This window comes from Poecilia formosa, unplaced genomic scaffold (assembly GCF_000485575.1).
Source record: "Poecilia formosa unplaced genomic scaffold, Poecilia_formosa-5.1.2 Scaffold410, whole genome shotgun sequence".
Lineage (NCBI taxonomy): Eukaryota > Metazoa > Chordata > Actinopteri > Cyprinodontiformes > Poeciliidae > Poecilia > Poecilia formosa.
In genome coordinates, this window is record NW_006800349.1 from 189,139 (window position 1) to 198,418 (window position 9,280).

The window sequence follows — 9,280 nt, forward strand, 5'->3', positions numbered from 1 at the left end:
TATGTAACCTTTCAAATAAAATAACCATGCTTATTAGTACAAAATAAACAATAAGTAGCAATACATAGCACTAATAATATTACTCAAGTAAAACGACAATAGTACAGTGCAGTAAAACTACTTTTATAAGTACCTTTTTTCCCAAAAAAGTTACTCAAGTGAATGTAACAAGTACATGAACATAGATAACATCAGTAGTCTGTACTTAAGCTTAACGTGATATGTTGGCATTAGCTACTCATCATTTAGCTAACATTACCTGCATCCAACAGCTTTACTCAACTCACTTGGTATAAGTTTGGGGGGAAAAACTGTGCAAAGTTCTTTGCATTTTGTTGGTTTGCTGCCATGATTCTAGCACATCTGTGAAGCTCTGCCCAGCAGCAGATGTAAACCCAGCATGAGCGCTCATGTTGCGTTTAAAGGCATCTCAGAAAAACATGTTACAATGTGTTAACGATTAAACAGTTGTAAAGGCAGAAAAAAGTGAGAGGGCACATATATGGGAAGTGCAGAAGCCTCTACTGCATCAACTCAAGATAGGAATAATATAAAGTTGGCCACTCTGAGGTAAAAATAAAAAACAGCTTCCAGTTAAGAGGGANACATGTATCCATATCCATTTCAGAACGTCATTAGCTGAATAAATGTTGATTATAATTTTAAATTGCATTTTGTTTATTAAGGATTAGGGTCCTTATTAAAGTCTCTTTATATTGAATATTTTTATGTTCCCTTTTTTAGTGCACCACTGGCAGAGTACTTGGATAAACAGCTACTTACACAGTTATTACATTTGACAACACAACAATCTACATTTTGAATACAGAGTGTCCATATCTCAGGGAAAACCTTGGAATATATCAAATCCTGACTAACCATGGATTGAAGCTGATGAGGAAAGGCTTTAAATTAATTTAGATTTTGCAGGGGTGCAACTTATTTGAAATTGATCACAAAACTCAGAATGTTGTAATATGTTTGTACCTGCAACCAATTATGCAAATTATCTTATACTATAATCTGATTTCAGTATGAAATGGTGGTATTTATGTTTGAGCTAGACAGTGACCCTTTTCAAGTAAAGTTTATTACTATGAAAATGAACAGTAAGGCCACATGAACCAGGAAATGTATTTAAGGGCACCCTCTTAACCACAGCATAAAGTTAATTGATTTTAGGCTCAGCATCACAACGTTTTTTTGCAAGTTTTGATGATATGTGGGATCAAATTTTAATGCAACTGAATAAAGAATTACAGTCCTCTAAAAAATGGGTTTTGTATAATTTGGAATAGAATATAATGTCAAGAATTCATGTCTCCAAAGCCAGACCTCTGGAGTAATCAAAGACAAAGACAGAGAAAGCTGAAGAAGTCATGCAGTTTCTTGAGGTTACAGATTGATTTGCTCTTTTTCAGCCACATGAAGAGAACATCAATGTCATGACTGAATGTGTGACTGACTATATGAGCCTCTGTGGACAAAATCATCCCCACCAAAACAGTGAGAACCTTCCCTAATAACAAACGTTGGATTGCCAGTTGTGAAGGAGCTACTAAACAAGAAAAAAAAAGTCTTTAGTGTGAGATGCAGGGAGTAATTGAGGAGTATACATAAGCAGCTCAAAGTCAAAATTGGAGACATAAAGGAGGTGCATAGGAAGAAGCTGGAGAGTAAGCTATAAAACGACATTATCAGAAATGCGTAGTCAGGGATGAAGAAGCTCACAGGCTTCAACCAAAAAGAGGAAGTCTGGACAAAGCAAATGAGCTGAACACTTTCTTTAACAGAATGACTTCTGCAACAAGCTCATCATTCTTCTATCTTGATTCCAGCCAAATAGACATTCCACCCTCCTTTGACCTGCAGCCTTCCTGACAAACAGACTGGACTGCAGACTCAACAGGGAAACCATCCCTGTTGAGATGGAAGGACGGAGCAGGCTGTACTTCTTGAGGAAGCTTAGATCCTTCAAGGTTTGCAGCAAAATGCTGAACATCTTCTAGAAGTGTGTTTTTGAAAGTGTCATCTCTTCTGTCATCATCTGTTGGGGCCACAGTAGCAGAACCAGGGACTCAGATCATTTTAAATTGCATTTCTTGTTGAACAACAAACTGATGAAGAAGGCTGGTTCGGTGCTGGGGACAACTGTGGAATCACTGGTGCAAAGAAGGATTTTACATAAAATCAAGAACATTATGAACAACCCTGAGCATTCTTTTCATGAGACTGTCACAGAAAAACAGGGAGGTTTCTTCACATTCAATTCAAATTCAAAAATACTTTATTTATCCCAGAGGGAAATTAAATGTAGCTTGTATTAATTCAAAACTCTTCATAGAAAAATTGTGGATGGTGGTGGCTGCTGACAGGAAAGATCTCTTGTAATGGTCTATATTACAGAGAATTAGAAGAAGCCTTCGTGCTACAAACAGGCTCGATTATGTTAAAGACAACTCAAAGATCATGATCCTCAGTGATGCCTCACATTGCCCATTATGCTAGATGGAAGAGATGGTTTGAATTTTCCTCCTCCACCATACTGCTTCAGGTCTTTCCTGCTCACAGTTATCACCATGTACAGTAACTCTTTGAAGAATCTTGGGATCCTTTTGGGATCAACACATAGTTCTCATGTGACATCACACTTTCAGGAACTTTGCAGTTGACAGCCATCTTTGTAGGTACTGTAACTGTCATGACAGTTGCTATGGAGTTGCTATCCCAGATAGCAAAATATGAGTGAATCAACCCAGAAACATTGAATCCACATTGAAGCCTGACAGTGAAACGATATTGAAAGTGGTCGGTGTTGAATCAACATTAGGGTTTCAACATAACTGGCACTATATCAATGTTGATTCAACCATCATCTGAATGTGGATCTACACATTTGTGTTTTTATATTGAATCAAAGTTAAGGAACAAATATTGATTCATGTACATGTTTTGGTCTGATAGTTCTACATCATAACATACCATTACAAGTTTCTTCACTGGTGTTAAACATGCAATTTTGTTGGTAGGCTATTATGTCGTTCAAAATTATCTTACACCACTATATTTCCAAAAATGTGTCTACACAAACTTAAAAAATGACAACATGGCAATAATATTACATTTTATTTAAGAAAACAGGCATAGATCTGTAAGTAAATTTGACTCCTTTTTGAACAACATTCCATTGTCCATGGAATAACAATGTCCATGAGGTTAAGTCTTGTACTGAACGAACCAGGGACACAGGACACGTTGGGGTAACCCAAGTTTGACTCTGATTGGCGACACTTTGGTTACTTGAGGCCTTCCTCTCGTTCTGTTGTGTAACAAAGCCACTTTTTGACAGTATTGCTGTAGTCCATGTCTGTCAGCTTGGAGTCAAACTGCTGAGCAGCAGCTGAAAAACAAAAGTAAGAGTGAGGGTGTCACCAGTTTGGGCCTGTTAGAAGGATAATAAACATTTGAAAAGTTTTGAAACACATTGAAATATTAAATAGTGTATTGGTTATAGGTCTGAGGACAAACACAGAAACTGTGCAGTTCCCTTGTATGCCGACAGTTAAATTAATAAGGACACACACTTTAACTCATGTTAAAATGAGGCGATCAATATTTAAAGTAAAAGCCTGTTTATCAGAAAACATAAAAATACAACTCAGGAAGAATCAGGGTTGTATTTAACAAGCCGGAGAAAAGAAAAAGGTGATTTGTATTGCAGTTGGAAAAAATATTTACAATCAGCCCCGGCTCCAGACGAGTTTAGCAGGGGGTTGAATCGGCATATTGTGGGGGAACAGGGAAGACAAGGTTTTACTTTAATATAAATACATAAACAAACTTTTATGTAACCTTTCAAATAAAATAACCATGCTTATTAGTACAAAATAAACAATAAGTAGCAATACATAGCACTAATAATATTACTCAAGTAAAACGACAATAGTACTGTTCAGTAAAACTACTTTTATAAGTACCTTTTTTCCCAAAAAAGTTACTCAAGTGAATGTAACAAGTACATGAACATAGATAACATCAGTAGTCTACTTGTTAACAAGCTTAACGTGATATGTTGGCATTAGCTAGCCATCATTTAGCTAACATTACCTGCATCCAACAGCTTTACTCAACTCACTTGGTATAAGTTTGGGGGGGAAAACTGTGCAAAGTTCTTTGCATTTTGTTGGTTTGCTGCCGTGATTCCAACACATCTGTGAAGCTCTGCCCAGCAGCAGATGTAAACCCAGCATGAGCGCTCATGTTGCGTTTAAAGGCATCTCAGAAAAACATGTTACAATGTGTTAACGATTAAACAGTTGTAAAGGCAGAAAAAAGTGAGAGGGCACATATATGGGAAGTGCAGAAGCCTCTACTGCATCAACTCAAGATAGGAATAATATGAAGTTGGCCACTCTGAGGTAAAAATAAAAAACAGCTTCCAGTAAAGAGGGAGCACGGCTGACTCTGTGCCGCCAGGAATGTAATTGCTGGGTTTCAGATAGGTGACCTGGATGACGCACAAAATTCAGAAGGACGTCCAGAAATGGATTTCTCCAGTTCAAAACAGAGCAAAATGAGGAGAGGTACCAAGATGGCGGACTGACAAGCTGTGTTTCCTGTATAAAACCAGCTTTCTGGCTAAGTAACGTGTATTTCCAACCGAAAGTTCATGATGGATTCTCAGAAGCTTACAACGGATACAAAACACCTTTGTATTCGGGATTTTGCTTGCAACAACTTTTAAAAGCTTTTAAAATGATACAAGATGCAATGGTGTCTCTGACTGAGAGGACTCAAGGAGAGGAAAGATTAAAGTAACAGAGAGACAATAATAAAAACTCTACTAAAGATTGCCCCAGATCTGGATGCGGCAGTGGATGATGCTGTGATGTTGTGCACAGACTGGGAAAGAAAGATCGTCGAACCAGACAGATCATCATGTTTGCTCAAACAAGAGTGAAAGAGTAGCTGTGGAGATGAAGCAAGAACTCTGCAACATGTAAAACTGAAGGCATCAGTTTTGCTGAGATAATCTCGAAGGAAGATCTGGAAGACAGAAGACGTCTCTGACCTCTTATTGAGCAGACAAGAAGAGGGGGAAAACGGGCCTTCTTCAAGGGGTCCTCATGCTTATATTGAAGTTTGGAGCATAAATGACTAGGAGCAAAAGTGGTGTAGATTTAATAAGACTTTAAAGGTGTAAAAGGTAGAAATGGTCTGGTAGCTGCATTGAAGGCTGTGCTTTGCTAGTTGATCATTCATCCACACTTTTCATCTTTTGTAGTTTGAATTTAATTACAGTTCACGTTTAATGTTAAAGTTTAATTTGGTTCATTAAATGTTAGGGGCTTAAAAGACTTGGCAAAAAGAAAAACTTTATTTTTATTTTTCAAGGGGCAAAAATCAAATTGTTTATTTTTACAGGAGACTCATTCCACAGAAACAGACTCTTCATTCTGGTCAAACCAACAAGGCGACCAGATCCTGTTCAGCCACGGCTCCCCGAGATCCCCAGGCGTGGCGATCTGCTTTAACAACTTCCCTGGAGACGTCCTGACCCACCGGACTGACAGAGGGTCACCGGTTGACAGGCATGGTAAAAATTAAAGATGTTTTTGTTATATTGATTAATGTATACGAGTACAATGATAACCAGAACCTGTTTATGTTAAATCACCTGTCCAATGTCATTGCGGATTTAAAAAGTCGATACGCTACAAAATTTTTACTAATAGAAGATTGGAATTTAATCCCAAATGAGTGACTAGATAGATGGCCTGCTAGAATAGAGAGACCCCAATATAATAAAATCATTAACAATTTTATAGCATTGAGCTAGCTGTGACATGTTTGGTTACCTGACTCTGGTGCAGGACAATTGCAAACACAACACAGTAAAAGGTAAGTCTAAAGTTTATTTTGAACAGCAGCCGGGACAGACAGGTGAACGGATGGCAACAGGCAGGAGGTGAGGACTGGTCAGGGATTCGCTCTTGTGGGAAAAGGTGAGTTACTGATACGTCATCTGAATGGGAGATCAATGTGCAACAGAGAAGAGGCTGATCTTACTGTTGGTGGAGATGAGGTGATCCTGGGGGGAAAAGGGATATCCACCGAGACCATTGGAGGGTGGACAGGCAGGCAAGCGAGCGGGTTGATCAGGGAGCGATCCAGAAGCGAAGGTGGGCAGATAAGAAGGAGCCAGGCAGGAGACAGGAAGCAGCTATCAGCATGCAGCTGATGGGGATGCCACCGGGAGGGAAACAGAACCAGCGAAAGTTCGACTCGGACCATGAACGAGAACTCAGAGGATAGAAAAATGGACAAGTACGAAGTTAGAAACGAGACTGGGACTCACTAGTATCTGTTACCAGGAAGCTCAGGTACCACTAGATACGTAGGACCATCTGGCATCTGCCACCAGAAACCAGCTCCTATTTAACTGCTCCTCCTGATAAGATGATGAGCTGCAGCTGGCTACGCCTGTCTGACACACCCTGCAGGAGAGAAGGTAGGAGACGTACACACTCACAGCACTCAGTTCAGTGGATATGACAAGCTGTGGCACTGAGTTAGCCGCTAACAACGTTAGCACTCTGGGGACTACCAAGCTAGCGCGTAAAAATAATATATCTTACCTTACATATGAATGCTTGTCCTTCTAAGTAACTGTCCAATAAATTACCTCAAAATACGATTTCAGCGATGCGAAGGTTACCCGTTAGAATGTGGTCACTGAAAACTCTGGCATTGTTAGTTTCCGCACCTCCTGTTTTTAGCCGTAGTTTGTTGCACTTATCTCCTCTTTTTTCAGTAAGTTTTTAAAATTAACTCCCTTGTGACCAACTACTCTTGAAACACAAAAATAACATTTATTTTTTTAATATATATTAGAACGTTTGGAACAACTGTACATAACACAAACTTTAGGGTTTTTGTTGCTGGATCAACAGCAGTAAATGGGCTGCATTTACTTCTTGCCCTCCATCTGCATTGGGTGACGTCAGTGCTATGTCTTCTTCTTTTCCATTATGGTGGATCGCAAGCAACTTTAAGGTGCATACCGCCACCTACTGTATATGACTGTGTAGCAACACCACTTTATATCTATTAAATTCTATTTTTTTAAATTTGTATTCTGAAGATAAATAAATAATTTTTTAATCTGTAAAAATCCCCTATATTTCCTTCATTTCCCAATATTCCTTTAAGACTCCATTCTTGACCAGTCCTTCTAACCATTCTTCTGAATTTCTCCCTTTCAGCTTCAGATTTATAATTCAACAATGCGTGTTCTGCATTTTATTTCTCTCCACATCCTTCACATTCATCATTATTTTTCCTCCCTTCTAAATATAAAATGTCATTTAAATAGGTATGACCTACTCTTACTCTGATCATTATTATTTCTTCCCTTCTGTTTCTCTCAGTAATATTCCTAATTAATACTGACTTTTGTACTTTATATAATCTTCCTTTCTTATGTTCATTCCACCTTTTTGCCATTTTTCTATTTCTTTATTCTTATTAAGTGATTTCCCTTCTCATTTCCCAAAAGGAATTGAAATTATAATTGCCCCCTCTAAAACCCTTTTTGCTCATTTGTCTGCCTTTTCATTGCCTTTTACACCTTCATGTGTTGGTACCCAGCAGAACCAAATATCAGTGCCACCCCTGTGTAATTTAAATAAACTGTGCTGAGTTTCTAATACTAAATCTTTCCTATTATTTCATTCTCCCTGAATACTTTTTAAAACTGCTTTAGAATCTGTGCATACCACCACCCTGTCTGGTCGAACCTCCTCTATCCACTGTAAATTTAATATAACTGCCATCATTTCTGCTGTAAAAACAGATAGTTTATCTGGTAATCTTTTGGAAATGTATATTTTAAACTCTGGTATATATATTCCTATTCCCACATACCCTTCTAAATTCTAAGAACCATCTGAACATGTTATAAGGTAATTATAATATCCATCCATCCATCCATTTTCTATACACCCTTGTCCCTTAGTAGGACTGGGAGGTGCTGGTGCCTATCTTAAGCTAACATTCCGAGCGAGAGGCGGGGTCACCCTGGACAGGTCACCAGTCTGTCGCAGGGCAACAGAGAGACAGACAGGACACACAACCATACACACACACACTCACACCTCAGGACAATTTAGAGAGACCAATTAACCTGACAGTCATGTTTTTGGACTATGGGAGGAAGCCAGAGTACCCAGAGAGAACCCACCATGCACAGGGAGAACATGCAAACTCCATGCAGAAAGACCCCAGGTAGGGAATCAAACCCAGAACCTTCTTGCTGCAAGGCAACAGTGCTACCTGTGCCTCTATGCAGCCCAGTAATTATAATATGAGTTTCTTAAACATACATTGCTCTTTGTTTTCCTATTTCATTTAGATTCCAATCATTTTTCATTTTAAGAAGTCTCATGTCTACATTTACCTCAGGAAATAGCCATGGAGGAATAACACCAACCAGATTAAACTGCCCTATTTTCTTATCCTCCATACAGTTTAGTCAATTTGTCTATAATCCATCCAAGTCCATTACTCTGGAACTTTGAATATTCCCAACAGTTTTGTAAAATTGTTGAAGTTACATTTTCTTCCTTACTACTTTTAATTTTCATCCAGTATACTAAAGCTAATTTTATTCTTCTCATTTCCAGTGGAGTCTCTCCAGTCTCTATTAAAAGGGCATTAATAGTTGTTGTTTTCACTGCTCCACATACATAAAGCCCTACTCTGTAACCTATCTATCTTTAGTAGTGTTGTTTTAGCTGCTGCTCTATATATAAAACTACCATAATCTATTGTTGATCTCATGAGAGCCCTATATATGTTTAACAATGACTGTCTATCTGCAACCTAGTTATTTCCAGCCAGAGCCTTTAGTAGATTTATAACTTTCTTACATTTAGTTTCTAAATTATCTATGTTTTCCATGTATAAGAACTATCCAACTATAGTCCTAGATATTTAAATTCTGCTTCCCTTTCTAAAGGCTGCCCACATATGGGGAATTGTTCCTATATCAATATTTATCTTATTTGTAATAATCATAAAACAAAACTTGCTTGCTGGTCATTTAAAACCCAGTGCTACGTCATCTGAAACCCAGCAACATTTAGAGGATAAACTTCCATCAAATAACTGGTTCAATTTTCATAAACCACAAACATTTCCAAATAGGTTCATGATTAAATTCATTCAAAAATGTCCCAGTGAAGCAGGTCTGGGGAGGCAGGTGAGGCAGGTGAGGCAG

General features: G+C 38.3%; 1 long non-coding RNA gene across 2 annotated transcripts; it reads right to left on the reverse strand.

Annotated features, from left to right (window-relative positions):
• Positions 1-916: 916 nt before the first annotated feature.
• LOC103155029 (uncharacterized) lies at positions 917-6,717 on the reverse strand. 2 transcript variants are annotated; one of them, XR_477996.2, is made up of 2 exons: positions 6,070-6,717; positions 917-3,400 (listed from the first exon to the last, which is right to left on the reverse strand). It is a non-coding gene; the product is annotated as an uncharacterized LOC103155029 (long non-coding RNA). The 2 variants fall into 2 exon arrangements; XR_001659349.1 differs by having other exon boundaries at positions 3,092-5,992.
• Between the last annotated feature and the right edge of the window lie 2,563 nt (positions 6,718-9,280).